A 16,923-nucleotide genomic window follows, 5' to 3' on the forward strand; every position below is an offset into this window, starting at 1 on the left:
GAGACGTCTGGGCACGAAGCGTCCATCCCAGTCAGCTGTGCCCCAGGAGGAGGGTGGCAGGGCAGCCCTAAGGAGCAGCGCCCTGGCCAGCATGCCCTGCAAAGCTACAAAGACATCGAGCACCTCCCGGATCCAGGGATCCCACCGGAGAGACTCCGCTGAGGCAGTGTGCAGGAGCAAGAGGCAGAACCTGCGGGCACCGGACACTGCCCTGCAGGGCAAGGCCCACAGTCGCAGGTTGCAAGTGCGGAAAGGTGTGAGAGAGGACCAGGGTCCAGGCAGCTGTTGTGGTTTAACCCGGCTGGCAGCTAAACACCACACAGCCGTTCGCTCACCCTCCCCCCTCCCTCTCTGGGATGGGGGAGAGAAACGGGAAAGTGAAGCCGGTGAGTTGAGATAAAGACAGTTTATTAAGACAGGAATATAATAATAACAATAATAATAATAATAGTGATAATGATAATAGTATTAATAATAATAATGTGTAAGAAAACAAGTGATGCACAACGCAATTGCTCACCACCCGCTGACCGATGCCCAGCCTATTCCCGAGCAGCCGGCCCCCCACCCCGGCCAGCCACCCCTATATATTGTTTAGCATGACGCCAGATGGTATGGAATGCCCCTTTGGCCAGTTTGGGTCAGCTGTCCTGGGTCTGTCCCCTCCCAGCTCCTGCTGCACCCCCAGCCTGCTCGCTGGCAGGACAGAGCGAGAAGCTGAAAAGTCCTTGGCCTGGTGTAAGCACTGCTCTGCAACAGTTAAAACATCAGCATGTTATCAGCGCTCTTCTCATCCTAATCCAAAACATAGCACCCTACCAGCTACTATGAGGGAAAATTAACTCTGTCCTAACTGGAACCAGGACAGCAGCTCACTCCTCCGGTCCAAATAAATCCTCTTCCTAGCCCCAGGGTGGGAGTCGTATCCTCTTTGTGAAGCGCCAGCAGACTTCGCGGTGGGCTGTGCCTGCAGGCTGGAGGGGGGATGGCAGGGAAGGGGTGTCCCAGGGCAGGGGGCTTGCGCATTAGTCCAGTGTGAATTCACCCATTCCTCTCTTAATTCAGGGGTATTCTAACTGACACCTTCTCAAACTCCTGACTTGCAATTCCCAACTGGTAGCTCACAACTCATGACTTGTTTCGTGCATCCATGGACAAAATAGTTGTCTACCCAAGGCTGAGAGAGCACTTCCTTCCTCCTCTGTCACACTGCACTGGGCACCCCTTGTGCCAGCCTGGGAAGCAGCAAAGCTTCAGCAGTCCAGCTGCCGTTGGGTTCACTTCTAAAGCTTTTGGGGTGTAGTGGGTTTACGTGGCAAGTTTTTGGTAGCAGGGGGCCATAGGGGTGGCTTCTGTGAGAAGGATCTAGAAGCCACCCCTATGGCCTCCTGCTACCAAAACCTTGCCACGTAAACCCACTACATGGGGGAAGCTCCATAAGAAGAAGAACATGCCAGAGAGAGAGCAAGAAACAATTCTAGAAGGTAATAGGGCATGTAACCCTCATCTAACAGTTGACCTGTGCAGCTAGGACATCAGAATAGCTTCTTATCATCAAAAGTGCAGCCCCACATGTTAGCCAGTGCCCATGTGTGTAGGGTTCACTTCCCATGCCCTACTCAAATTGATCCTCTAAAGCAGCAGATGCTACACGCACTGAGGATGATGAATAGTCAGGAGATACCCGGCTCGATCGCGGTTCTCCTGATCCTCCTGACAGTGATGATTCAGATGATCTGGGCAAAGGCAATGCCATGGAGCTGGCTGCTCCTGTGAAAGGCATTGAGCAAACCCAGATGCACCCCCTCAGACTCCCGCGAGAGGCTTGGCCTCCCTGGAGTTAACTCATCTCCAGCTATAATTGACGGACCGTGTGTGGGAAAAAGGGGCACATCAGGATACCCTTGTGAGAAGCAATCTGTAGAAAGTAACACGGGCTCAGGTGAGGATCTCAATGAACTAGCTTTTTTATTCGTGATTGCGGTGCCGGGCATCCTGCAAGCAGGAGCGTGCAGCACAGGTGTACCATAACCTTGTATCGCCTATTACCCGATGCTTGATTCCTCCCCTGTTTCCTCACTGGCTGAGTACTACAGGTTCAGGACGTACCTGACGCTTGTTCCTATACCATGTATGTCCAATTTTATTTGACCAACCTTTAATTTCTCCTTTTCCCTCCTTTTTTCTTCTCTTGTGACTGGAGGGGCTAGTGACTTTTTGTTTTTGCTGAATCCACAACTGCTTGTGTTGTTTTTCTTAGCCATCCTCCTTGTTTTGGGAGAGTGGGACCTTCCAATGTCCCTTTATCTGCTTAGCATACTCCCCACTGTTATGCCACTGTTATGCCACTGTTACGCCTGCATGATCGCTTTTAAATATGCAAAGGCCCCAAACCTGCAGCTCACACAGCAGGGCAGGAGTTGGGGCCTCAGTGCATCTGGAGCTGCAAGGGAGCCAGAATGCTGCCCAAGGCAGGGGCACTGCCTGCAGGTGCAGATGGCAACTGAGCCTGCCCAGACTGAGGTTCAGGATCACAAGGCAGGAAACGGAGCTGAAATGATGTGCACAGGGGGCTGCTCCTCCAGCCAGCCGCCAGCGCTGGGCAGCATGGTGCATGAGAGCCACCAGATGGGGTATGTCCCACCATCCAGCCAGCAGCAACAGGGATGATCCTTCATGAGAGTCTTCTTGACCAGACAAGGGGCGATGTCGGTGGAAGGACCTGTCCCAGCAGACTCTTGGATTGTCCACGGCCCTCCCTGTGCTTCCCAGCCCAGCCAACACAGTACTGCAAAAAGACCGGGGCTGCAGAACTGACTTTGTCATCATCCTGGCCCCTGCCACAAGGTACATGTGCTCATGGAGCTGTGACAGGGGAGGGTCAGGCTGGGTGTTAGGAAAAGGTTCTTCATCAAACAGGATGGTTGGGCACTGGAACACAGTCCTCGAGGTACACGGTCACAGCACCAAGCCTGTCAGAGTTCATGCAGTGTTTAGACAATGCTCTCAGACATCGGGTTTGGTTTTTTGGTCCTCTGTGGCCTCTTTTGTTTTTGTGTTTCTTTAGTGTTTTTTTCCTTTCTTATGACTAGAGGGACTTCTTCTGTCTTGACTAGACAGTGGGACCTTCCACTGTCCCTCTGTCTTCTTAGCATACTCGGCGCTGTTATACCACCGCTTCGCCTGCACAATCACTTTTGAATATGCAAGGTTAGTGGCATTTTCCCCTGCAAAACCACAACTTTCATTCCCACAAAAGGCCACGTGGCGACCCACAGATTACACAGCCCTGAATGCTGCCACTGCACTGGTTACTTTGTCTATTCCCAGTTGAACTGAGAAAGTCTATTTTTCTAATGAACAGGCCTTTCCACAGATGGACACAGTAGACACGTAGGATGTGTTTTTTATGATTCCAACACTGAAGACAGATAGGGAGGGATCTGCTTGTACCTGGCAGGGACTACAATATGCATTTACGTGCTTGCCGCAGGATTTTACGCATAGTCCTGCCATTGCTCCTGCTACACTGGCTAGAGAGCTAGAAATACAAAAATTCTTCCAAGACATTCCTGTGGTTCATAATAAAACATAATCAGTTTTGCCAAAATATGGAGCTTCCATTTCCAGGAACTAGAAGCGTACTTGTTTCTACATACCCAGGGCAAACAAGAGCAGAAAACTGGTAAAGTAACTCAGCTCTTCAACAGATACAGGCAGGTGCAACAGAAGGAAATCAAGCAGATCTCTGCTCTTGTTTCCATGGTCCTACAAGTGGCAGGAAGATGTGATCGCTGAGCAGCAATCCCCACCAACCTGAACTCATCCCTATGCTGGGGCTGGCACCTTACCACCACGAAGTCCCTGTGTCCGCTTCATCAAGCCCAAGCCCCTCCTCCTGACTGTGCTACGATTACGTGCATAAAACGGTAGCAAGCCATCACTCAGCAAGAGGTAAAGCTGATGAAAAAGGCCAAGAGAGAAAGAGCAGAGTGAAAGAGAACTTTAAAAAGGAGAAGAGCAACTCTTTAGTGTACAAAGCCAGACTGCAGAGTGAGGAAAATCTGCAGTCTTGCCTGAAGTGCAGGCTTTGGAAAGGAAGCAGCAAGAAGGGGCTGCCTGAGTGCGTGGGTCGGTCCCGCCAGGCCTGCGGATATGGCATTACTGCCCCATGACACCGGCCCTTAATAAAGCCCTTCGTTAACTGCTCATTGTAGCAAAAGTCAAGCGGTTGTGCTGACAATTCTGCCATCAAGTGGGACCAAAAGTAATAAAGAGCTCCTTCCCAGCTGAGAGGAGGCTGAGAGCAGGCCTCATGGCGGCCTGCAGCTTCCTCACAGGGGAGCAGAGGGGCAGGCGCTGAGCTGCCAGAGGACAGCAACAGGACCGAGGGAAGGGCACGGAGCTGTGACAGGGGAGGGTGAGGCTGGGTGGTTGGGACCAGTTCTTCACTGAGACGGTGGTCACAGAATCACCGAATGGCTGAGGTTGGAAGGGACCCCTGAAGATCATCCAATTCAAAACCCCCTGCCCAGCAGGATCACCCAGAGCACATTGCGCAGGATGGCATCCAGGCGCGTTTTTTAGAGTATCTCCAGAGAAGGAGACTCCACAACCTCTCTGGGCAACCTGTTCAAGTGCTCTGTCACCCTCACAGTAAAGAAATGCCCTCTCATATTCAAATGGAACCTCCTGTACTTCAGTTTGTGTCCGTTGCCCCTCGTCCTGGGTTTAAACGGCAGCCTCCTGTACTGCACGAGATAGAAACAGCCCTTTTCAGCCCTGAGAAGACCAACCGCCACAGCTTCTTTCGGAAGCATGAGGGGCAGGCACGCAGAGAAAAGGAATTGCTGCGGCCTCATGGCTTGTCCATGGCCTCTTCAGCTGTTCCTGGCATGGCCAAAGTGGCTGCAGGACCAGCAGCAGGACCACCTACAATCCGGAGAACGGCTGATCATGGCATGACTGTGACAAACCAAAAATCACTCTCTTCCATTGGCACCAGCAGAAGCATGGGGAAAGCAAGTGGGCTCGCCATACAGAATCAGTGCCTGCATGGCCTGAGGGCACCCAAAACATCCAAGCTGGAGATTCAGGATTACATGGAGGGAAAGAGGAAGCAAGGGCCACACTCTGGGGTCAGCTCCTCCAGCCAGCCACCACAAATGGACTGCATTGTCCGGGAGAGCATTCTCCGCCCTGATGGAGGGCTGCCTCAGAGGAAGGGGGAGTTCCTGCGGCCTTTTGGGTTGCCCATGCTCTCTTCAGCATTTCCCAGCTGGGCCAAGAGGGAAAAAGGACTACCTTTGCCCCAGACAAATAGAAGAGATGACAGGTCTGCACCTGGCAGGCACACAGACTGTGCTCTTAGTCACAAGGAATGCACAGGGAAACTGGGCGGGCTCCCCAGGAAACAGCAGCAACCCAGGACTGACATTTGGGGCTCCACGCGATGCAACAACACTGATCCATCAGCAAGGGGGATGACTGTTCACAAGAGGTTACCTGACCACAAGAGGGACAACGTCACTGGGAGGACATGTCCAAGGGGCGACTTCCACGGGACGACCTGTCCCAGCCACCTTTTGAACTGTCCAAGGGCTGCCAAACTGACTATGTTACTACCATCCTGGATCCGCTTGTGACGGATGTCAGGAATGGGAAAGAGCCCCACACTCAGCACCTCTCAGGATCAAGACGCTGCAGCTGAAGGAAGAGCACCGCAGCAAGCTCAGTGAGCACATAACAAAGAAGTGCCGGGAAGTACAGCTGCGACGCTTCCCTGGGCCAGTGCAGAGGTCCACTGAAAAGAAGCATCGAGCACTGCCCAAAAATGCCTGTGCTGGGGCTGGCACCTTCTCACTACGAAGTCCCTCTGTCCGATTCTTCAAGCCCAAGCCCCTCCTCCATCCCTAAATCCAACCCGAAAACCTACATGATGGACTTCTCCTCAGGGTCGTAGTAAAGAAAAAACAAATAGCTGCACGATGAAGCTCTCCTAAGGGGACATGTGGTATGGGGAACCCCAAAAGCTGCATGATGCAGAACTCAATGGTCGCAAAATGAAGAAGACACTAAAAGCTGCTCAACAAAGCTCTCCTCAGAGGCCGCAGTGAAAAAACAACAAAAGCTGCACGATGAAGCAATCCTCAAGGCCTGGAACAAAGAAAAAAAATAAAAACAAAACAAAAAGACGCAACAAATTTTGGAAGATGAAGCACTTCTTAGGGGCAATACCAGAAGTTGCATGATGAACATCTCACCAGGGAAAACATCAAGAAGAGAATCCCAAGAGCTGCACAATGCAGAACTCCTCAGAGCCGTAAGGAAGACAACACCAAAAGCTGCACGATGAAGCAATCTTCAGGGCCGCAGTGAGGAAAACACCTAAAGCTGAACAATAACGCAGTTCTCCGGAGCCTGAAAGAAGAAAAAAACACACCACAAGTTGGAGGATGAAGCACTTTTCACGGGCAACAAGCTGAAAACAATACCAAAAAGTGCACAGTGAAGATCTCTCAAGGAAAATGTGGTGAGGAGAACCCCAAGAGCTGCACAACGCAGAAGTCCTCAGAGCCGTAAGGGAAACAACACCAAAAGCTGCACGGTGAAGAACTCCTCAGGGCCTGCAGTGAAGAAAAAACCAAAAGCTGCACAATGAAGAACTCCTCAGGGCCGTAAGGAAGACAAACCCAAAAGCTGCACGATGAAGCAATCTTCAGGGACACAGCGAAGAAAACACCTCAGGTTGGACAATGACGCAATCCTCAGGGGCCTGAAACAAGAAAAAAACACACCACCTGTTGGAGGATGAAGCACTTCTCACGGGCAACAAGCGGAAAACAATACCAAAAAATGCACAAAGAAGCTCTCTCAAGGAAAACGTGGTGAGGAGAACCCCAAGAGCTGCACAATGCAGAACTCCTCAGACCTGTAAGGGAGACAACAGCAAAAGCTGCACGATGAAGCAATCTTCAGGGCCGCAGTGAAGAAAACACCAAAAGCTGCATGCTGAAGCAATCCTCAGGGGCCACAAGGTGAAGAAAACACCAAAAGCTCCACTGAGCAGCACTCTTCAAGAGCCACACTGAAGATAACATGAAAAGCTCAATGAGGAAGCAATCCTCAGCTGAAACGTGGTGTGGAGAACCACAAAAGCTGCACGGTGAAAATGTCCTCAGAGGAAAGGCACTGAAGGAAACACCGAAAGCTGGATGCAGAAGCACTCCTCAAGTCGCACTGAAGAAAGCAACCAAAGCTGCTCAGCAAAGCACTCCTCAGAGGCTGCAGTGAAGAAACCCCAAAAGCTGCACGATGAAGCAATCCTCAGGGAAAACTTGGTGAACACAACCCAAAAACCTGCATGATGAACTTCTCCTCAGGCTCGTAATGAAGAAAACACAAATAGCTGCACGATGAAGCTCTCCTCAGGGGAAAAGTGCTGAACAGAACCCCAGAAGCTGGAAGATGCAGAACTCCTCACAGGTCACACTGAAGAAAACACCAAAAGCTGCACGATGAAGAAGTCCTCAGGGGACGTGTGGTATGGGGAACCCCAAAAGATGCATGATGCAGAACTCAATGGTCGCAATGTGAAGAAGGCACTAAAAGCTGCTCAACAAAGCACTCCTCAGAGGCTGCAGTGAAGAAACAACAAAAGCTGCACAATGAAGAACTCCACAGGGCCGCAGAGAAGAAAACACCAAAAGCTGCACGATGAAGCAATCTTCATGGCCGCAGAGAAGAAAACACCAAAAGCTGCACGATGAATCAATCCTCAGGGCCTGAAACAAGGAAAAAATATAAATACAAAACAAAATAAAACACCAAATTTTGGAATCACAGAATCACAGAATCGTCTAGGTTGGAAGAGACCTCCAAGATCATCTAGTCCAACCTCTGCCCTAACACTAACAAGTCCTCCACTAAACCATATCACTAAGGGCTACATCTAAACGTCTTTTAAAGACCTCCAGGGATGGCGACTCAACCACCTCCCTGGGCAGCCCATTCCAAAACCTAACAACCCTTTCGGTAAAGAAGTTCTTCCTAACATCCAACCTAAACCTCCCCTGGCACAACTTTAGCCCATTCCCCCTCGTCCTGTCACCAGGCACGTGGGAGAATAGACCAACCCCCACCTCTCTACAGCCTCCTTTAAGGTACCTATAGAGAGCGATGAGGTCTCCCCTGAGCCTCCTCTTCTCGAGGCTAAACAACCCCAGCTCCCTCAGCCGCTCCTCGTAAGACTTGTTCTCCAGACCCCTCACCAGCTTCGTTGCCCTTCTCTGGAGTCTCTCGAGCACCTCCATGTCCTTCTTGTAGCGAGGGGCCCAAAACAGGACACAGTACTCAAGGTGCAGCCTCACCAGAGCCGAGTACAGGGGGACAATCACTTCCCTAGCCCTGCTGGCCACACTGCTTCTTATGCAAGCCAGGATGCTGTTGGCCTTCTTGGCCACCTGAGCACACTGCTGGCTCATATTCAGCCGACTATCAACCAGTACTCCCAGGTCCTTCTCTGCCAGGCAGCTTTCTAACCACTCCTCTCCCAGCCTGTAGCGCTGCTTGGGGTTGTTGCGCCCCAGGTGCAGGACCCGGCACTTGGCCTTGTTGAACTTCATGCAGTTGACCTCAGCCCATCGGTCCAGCCTATCCAGATCCTCCTGCAGAGCCTTCCTTCCCTCGAGCAGATCGACACACACACCTAACTTGGTGTCATCTGCAAACTTACTGAGGGTGCACTCAATCCCCTCATCCAGGTCATCGATAAAGATATTAAAGAGGACCGGCCCCAGCACCGAGCCCTGGGGGACTCCACTAGTAACCGGCCTCCAACTGGATTTGGCTCCATTCACAACACTTTGGGCCCGGTAATCCAGCCAGTTTTTAACCCAAAGAAGATGAAGATGAAGCACTTCTCAGGGGCAATACCAGAAGTTGCATGATGAACATCTCACCAGGGAAAACATCGTGAGGAGAACCCCAAGAGCTGCACGATGCAGAACTCCTCAGAGCCGTAAGGAAGACAACACCAAAAGCTGCACGATGAAGCAATCCTCAGGGCCGCAGTGAAGAAAACACCAAAAGCTGCACGATAAAGGAATCCTCAGGGGCCACAAGGCGAAGGAAACACCAAAAGCTCCACTGAGCAGCACTCTTCAAGAGCCACACTGAAGATAACAGGAAAAGCTCAATGAGGAAGGAATCCTTAGCTGAATCGTGGTGTGAAGAACCACAAAAGCTGCACGATGAAAATGTCCTCCGAGGAGAGGCACTGAAGGAAACACCAAAAGCTGGATGCAGAAGCACTCCTCAAGTCGCACTGAAGAAAGCAACCAAAGCTGCTCAGCAAAGCACTCCTCAGAGGCTGCAGTGAAGAAACCCCAAAAGCTGCACGATGAAGAACTCCACAGGTCCGCAGAGAAGAAAACACCAAAAGCTGCACGATGAAGAACTCCTCAGGGGACATGTAGTATGGGGATCCGCAAAATCTGCGTAATGCAGAACTCAATCGTTGCAACGTGAAGAAGGCACTAAAAGCTGCGCAACAAAGAACTCCTCAGAGACGGCAGTGAAGAAACAGCAAAAGCTGCACAATGAAGAACTCCTCAGGGCCGCAGAGAAGAAAATGCCAAACGCTGCACGATGAAGAACTCCTCAGGGGACATGTGGTATGGGGAACCCCAAAAGCTGCATGATGCAGAACAAAATGGTCGCAAACTGAAGAAACTAAAACTGCTCAACAAAGCACTCCTCAGAGACGGCAGTGAAGAAACACCAAAAGCTGCACGATGAAGGAATCTTCAGGGCCGCAAAGAAGAAAACAACAAAAGCTGCACGATGAAGCAATCCTCAGGGGCCACACGGTGAAGAAAACACAAAAAGCTCCACTGAGCAGCACTCTTCAAGAGCCACACTCCAGATAACATGAAAAGCTCAATGAGGAAGCAATCCTCAGCTGAAACGTGGTGTGGAGAACCACAAAATCTGCACGATGAAAATGTCCTCAGAGGAAAGGCACTGAAGGAGACACCAAAACCTGGATGCAGAAGCACTCCTCAAGTCGCACTGAAGAAAGCAACCAAAGCTGCTCAGCAAAGCACTCCTCAGAGGCTGCAGTGAAGAAACCCCAAAAGCTGCACGATGAAGCAATCCTCAGGGTAACCTTGGTGAACACAACCCGAAAACCTGCATGATGAACTTCTCCTCTGGGTGGTAGTGAAGAAAACACAAATAGCTGCACGATGAAGCTCTCCTCAGGGCAAAAGTGCTGAACAGAACCCCAGAAGCTGGACGATGCAGAACTCCTCACAGGTCACATTGAAGAAAACACCAAAAGCTGCACGATGAAGAACTCCTCAGGGGACATGTGGTATGGGGAACCCCAAAAGCTGCATGATGCAGAACTCAATGGTCGCAAAGCGATGAAGACACTAAAAGCTGCTCAACAAAGCACTCCTCAGAGGCTGCAGTGAAGAAACACCAAAAGCTGCACAATGAAGGAATCTTCAGGGCCGCAGAGAAGAAAACACCAAAAGCTGCACAATGAAGAACTCCACAGGTCCGTAAAGAAGAAAACACGAAAAGCTGCACGATGAAGCAATCTTCAGGGCTGCAGTGAAGAAAACACCTAAACCTGGACAATGACGCAATCCTCAGGGGCTTGCAACAAGAAAAAAACACACCATATGTTGGAGGATGAAGCACTTCTCAGGGGAACAAGCTGAAAACAATGCCAAAAAATGCACAATGAAGTTCTCTCAGGGAAAACATGGTGAGGAGAACCCCAAGAGCTGTACACTGCAAAACTCCTCAGAGCCGTAAGGAAGACAACACCAAAAGGTGCACGGGGAAGCAATCCTTAGGGCCGCAGTGAAGAAAACACGAAAAGCTGCACAATGAAGAACTCCTCAGGGCCGTAATGAAGAAACCACCAAAAGCTGCACGATGAAGAACTCCTCAGGGGACATGTGGTATGGGGAACCCCAAAAGCTGCATGATGCAGAACTCAATGGTCGCAAAGTGAAGAAGACACTAAAAGCTGCTCAACAAAGCACTTCTCAGAGGCTGTAGAGAAGTAACCCCAAAAGCTGCACAATGAAGAACTCCTCAGGGAAAACGTGGTGAACACAACCCGAACACCTGCATGATGAACTATTCCTCAGGATCGTAGTGAAGAAAACACCAAAAGCTGCACGATGAAGAACTCCTCAGGGGACATGTGGTATGGGGAACCGCAAAAGCTGCATGATGCAGAACTCAGTGGTCTCTAAGTGAATAAGACACTAAAAGCTGCTCAACAAAGCACTCCTCAGAGGCTGCAGTGAAGAAACACCGAAAGCTGCACGATGAAGGAATCTTCAGGGCCGCAAAGAAGAAAACAACAAAAGCTGCACGATGAAGCAATCTTCAAAGCTGCAGTGAAGAAAACACCTAAACCTGGACAATGATGCAATCCTCAGGGGCCTGAAGGAAGAAAAAAACACACCACATGTTGGAGGATGAAGCACTTCTCAGGGGCAACAAGCTGAAAACAATACCAAAAAATGCACAATGACGCTCTCTCAAGGCAAACGTGGTGAGGAGAACCCCAAGAGCTGCACAATGCAGAACTCCTCAGAGCCGTAAGGAAGACAACACCAAAAGCTGCACGGTGAAGCAATCCTCAGATCCGCAGTGAAGAAAACACCAAAAGCTGCACGATGAAGAACTCCTCAGGGGACATGTGGTATGGGGAACCCGAAAAACTGCATGATGTAGAACTCAATGTTCGCAAAGTGAAGAAAATATAACTGCTCAACAAAGCACTCCTCAGGCCCGCAGTGAAGAAACAACGAAAGCTGCACAATGAAGAACTCCTGAGGGCCGTAAGGAAGAAAACACCAAAAGCTGCACGATGAAGCAATCTTCAGGGCCGCAGTGAAGAAAACACCAAAAGCTGCACGATGAAGCAATCCTCAGGGGCCACAAGGCGAAGAAAACACAAAAAGCTCCACTGAGCAGCACTCTTCGAGAGCCACACTCCAGATAACATGAAAAGCTCAATGAGGAAGCAATCCTCAGCTGAAAAGGGTGTGGAGAATCACAAAAGCTGCACGATGAAAATGTCCTCAGAGGAAAGGCACTGAAGGAAACACCAAAAGCTGGATGCAGAAGCACTCCTCAAGTCGCACTGAAGAAAGTAACCAAAGCTGCTCAGCAAAGCACTCCTCAGAGGCTGCAGTGAAGAAACCCCAAAAGCTGCACGATGAAGCGATCCTCAGGGAAAACTTGGTGAACACAACATGAAAACCTGCATGATGAACTTCCCCTCAGGCTCGTAGTGAAAAAAACACAAATAGCTGCACGATGAAGAACTCCTCAGGGGACATGTGGTATGGGGAACCCCAAAAGCTGCATGATGCAGAACAAAATGGTCGCAAAGTGAAGAAGGCACTAAAAGCTGCTCAACAAAGCACTCCTCAGAGGCTGCAGTGAAGAAACACCGAAAGCTGCACGATGAAGCAATCTTCAGGGACACAGCAAAAAAAACACCTAAAGTTGAACAATGACGCAATCCTCAGGGGCCTGAAACAAGAAAAGAACACACCATATGTTGGAGGATGAAGCACTTCTCATGGGCAACAAGCTGAAAACAATACCAAAAAATGCACAATGAAGCTCTCTCAGGGAAAACGTGGTGAGGAGAACCCCAAGAGCTGCACAATGCAGAACTCCTCAGAGCCATAAGGAAGAAAACAGCAAAAGATGCATGGTGAAGCAATCCTCAGATCCGCAGTGAAGAAAACACCAAACGCGGCACAATGAAAAACTCCTCAGGGCCGTAATGAAGAAAACACCAAAGCTGCACGGTGAAGCAATCCTCGGGGCCACAGTGAAGAAAAAACCAAAAGCTCCACTGAGCAGCACTCTTCAAGAGCCACACTGAAGATAACATGAAAAGCTCAATGAGGAAGCAATCCTCAGCTGAAACGTGGTGTGGAGAACCACAAAACCTGCACGACGAAGCAATCCTCAGGGAAAACTTGGTGAACAGAACCCAAAAACCTCCATGATGAACTTCTCCTCAGGCTCGTAGTGAAGAAAACACAAATAGCTGCACGATGAAGCTCTCCTTAGGGGAAAAGTGCTGAACAGATCCCCAGAAGCTGGATGATGCAGAACTCCTCACAGGTCACACTGAAGAAAACACCAAAAGCTGCACGATGAAGAACTCCTCAGGGGACATGTGGTATGGGGAACCCCAAAAGCTGCATGATGCAGAACTCAATGGTCGCAAAGCGATGAAGACACTAAAAGCTGCTCAACAAAGTACTCCTCAGAGGCGGCAGTGAAGAAACACCAAAAGCTGCACAATGAAGGAATCTTCAGGGCCGCAAAGAAGAAAACAACAAAAGCTGCACAATGAAAAACTCCTCAGGGCCGTAATGAAGAAAACACCAAAAGCTGCACGGTGAAGCAATCCTCAGGGCCGCAGGGAAGAAAACACCAAAAGCTGCACGATGAAGCAATCCTCAGGGGCCACACGGTGAAGAAAACACAAAAAGCTCCACTGAGCAGCACTCTTCAAGAGCCACATTGAAGATAACATGAAAAGCTCAATGAGGAAGCAATCCTCAGCTGAAACGTGGTGTGGAGAACCACAAAAGCTGCACGATGAAAATGTCCTCAGAGGAAAGGCACTGAAGGAAACACCAAAAGCTGTACACAGAAGCACTCCTCAAGTCGCACTGAAGAAAGCAACCAAAGCTGCTCAGCAAAGCACTCCTCAGAGGCTGCAGTGAAGAAACCCCAAAAGCTGCACGATGAAGCGATCCTCAGGGAAAACTTGGTGAACACAACCCGAAAACCTGCATGATGAACTTCTCCTCTGGGTGGTAGTGAAGAAAACACAAATAGCTGCACGATGAAGCTCTCCTCAGGGGAAAAGTGCTGAACAGAACCCCAGAAGCTGGAAGATGCAGAACTCCTCACAGGTCACACTGAAGAAAAAACCAAAAGCTGCACGATGAAGAAGTCCTCAGGGGACATGTGGTATGGGGAACCCCAAAAGATGCATGATGCAGAACTCAGTGGTCGCAAAGTGATGAAGACACTAAAAGCTGCTCAACACAGCACTCCTCAGAGGCTGTAGAGAAGAAAACCCAAAAGCTGCACAATGAAGAACTCCTCAGGGAAAACTTGGTGAACACAACCCGAAAACCTGCATGACGAACTTCTCCTCAGGGTCGTAGTGAAGAAAACACCAAAAGCTGCATGATGAAGAACTCCTCAGGGGACATGTGGTATGGGGAACCCCAAAAGCTGCATGATGCAGAACTCAAAGGTCACTAAGCGAAGACGACACTAAAAGCTGCTCAACAAAGCACTCCTCAGAGGCTGCAGGGAAGAAACACCAAAAGCTGCACGATGAAGGAATCTTCAGGGCCGCAAAGAAGAAAACAACAAAAGCTGCACGATGAAGCAATCCTCAGGGGCCACACGGTGAAGAAAACACAAAAAGCTCCACTGAGCAGCACTCTTCAAGAGCCACACTGAAGATAACATGAAAAGCTCAATGAGGAAGCAATCCTCAGCTGAAACGTGGTGTGGAGAACCACAAAAGCTGCACGATGAAAATGTCCTCAGAGGAAAGGCACTGAAGGAGACACCAAAACCTGGATGCAGAAGCACTCCTCAAGTCGCACTGAAGAAAGCAACCAAAGCTGCTCAGCAAAGCACTCCTCAGAGGCTGCAGTGAAGAAACCCCAAAAGCTGCACGATGAAGCAATCCTCAGGGTAACCTTGGTGAACACAACCCGAAAACCTGCATGATGAACTTCTCCTCAGGCTCGTAGTGAAGAAAACACAAATAGCTGCACGATGAAGCTCTCCTCAGGGGAAAAGTGCTGAACAGAACCCCAGAAGCTGGACGATGCAGAACTCCTCACAGGTCACACTGAAGAAAACACCAAAAGCTGCACGATGAAGAACTCCTCAGGGGACATGTGGTATGGGGAACCCCAAAAGCTGCACGATGCAGAACTCAATGGTCGCAAAGCGATGAAGACACTAAAAGCTGCTCAACAAAGCACTCCTCAGAGGCTGCAGTGAAGAAACACCAAAAGCTGCACAATGAAGGAATCTTCAGGGCTGCAGTGAAGAAAACACCTAAACCTGGACAATGACGCAATCCTCAGGGGCTTGCAACAAGAAAAAAACACACCACATGTTGGAGGATGAAGCACTTCTCAGGGGAACAAGCTGAAAACAATGCCAAAAAATGCACAATGAAGTTCTCTCAGGGAAAACATGGTGAGGAGAACCCCAAGAGCTGTACACTGCAAAACTCCTCAGAGCCGTAAGGAAGACAACACCAAAAGGTGCACGGGGAAGCAATCCTTAGGGCCGCAGTGAAGAAAACACCAAAAGCTGCACAATGAAGAACTCCTCAGGGCCGTAATGAAGAAAACACCAAAAGCTGCACAATGAAGAACTCCTCAGATCCGCAGTGAAGAAAACACCGAATGCTGCACAATGAAGAACTCCTCAGGGCCGCAGAGAAGAAAACACCAAAAGCTGCACGATGAAGCAATCCTCAGGGGCCACAATGTGAAGAAAGCACAAAAAGCTCCACTGAGCAGCACTCTTCAAGAGCCACACTGAAGATAACATGAAAAGCTCAATGAGGAAGCAATCCTCAGCTGAAACGTGCTGTGGAGAACCACAAAATCTGCACGATGAAATGTCCTGAGAGGAAAGGCACTGAAGGAAACACCAAAAGCTGGACGCCGAAGCACTCTTCAAGTCGCGGTGAAGAAAGCTACCAAAGAAGTAGTTCACATAACCAGTTTGTCCTTGTCACACTCATACCTCCCGAAGAGGATACACATTTGGTGTTAGTATTGTTAGTATCAGGGAAGCCAAAATTCTCAGTATCTCTTCTACATTGTTCTAATCCTTCCAGAGCCTAGAGTGAGCTCCTTCTGCGTGGTTAGTGTCAATTGCAGTCCCTGTCTCCCTTCCTTGAGCATCTGCTGCTGCCTCTGGTGCAATATTAGGATTAGAGGGAGCATAACTTGATTCCTCCTCCAAAAAAAGGAGTCTTGTTGTATTGTTTACATATACATTTATTTATATATATAAATTTATTTATAGTTGTATTGTTTACATATAAATTTAAAGCCTGAATTTTCATCAGGCCTGTGTTCTGGCCAAAGTACTGATGTTTCAGTTATTGGCTTTTTAGGCCAGACAATTAGGAAGTGTCATCTTAGGCCATTTTATGAAGGTCTTGGTTTTTTCCCCAATATTTTTGAGATCAAATTCATCCCATTTGATCTATACACACACAGCAACTAGCATAAGTCAGAGTGCACGCTCCTCCTGGTGAGGTTAGTAATAAATGTACTCTCATTTGAATCTGGAGTACAATTTTGTGACAAACTTGTTACCTGCTCTTGTAGTGCCTGGACTGCATCCAGAGTGTTCCTTTCTAGTTCTTCAGTTATAGCTGAGTTAGTTACAATAGCTTTTTCTAATTCACTCACCCCTAACCAAGGTGAAAACCACCTTGCAAAGCTGTGAAATGCCCTGTTTCTTTTTACTAGAGGACTGCCAGGGGACCTCTTAATTCTGCATGGGTTCTCAAGGGGGCTTTGTGGGTCTTCAATAATAGTTAAGTTTGGAATTATTGCCCCCAGGGTGCAAACTCCCTTCCATCCTAGGGGCAACACCTTCATGGCTTTCTGGCCACATAGCCAGTACCCCACCCCTCACCCTTCTTTTACTCCCACTTCCAGGGAGTGTTCCCTGGTAACACTCTAATTCTGTGTAATTCAATTCCTTTTACTCATTAATTCATTAAGAATTCCTCAAAGGAGAAGTTAAAGGTTTACAAGAGTTAGTTTTAACTGTTTTAACCTTAGAAGTCTCTGTTAA

Source organism: Anser brachyrhynchus, assembly GCF_964034855.1.
Source record: "Anser brachyrhynchus genome assembly, chromosome: Z".
Taxonomy (NCBI): Eukaryota; Metazoa; Chordata; class Aves; order Anseriformes; family Anatidae; genus Anser; species Anser brachyrhynchus.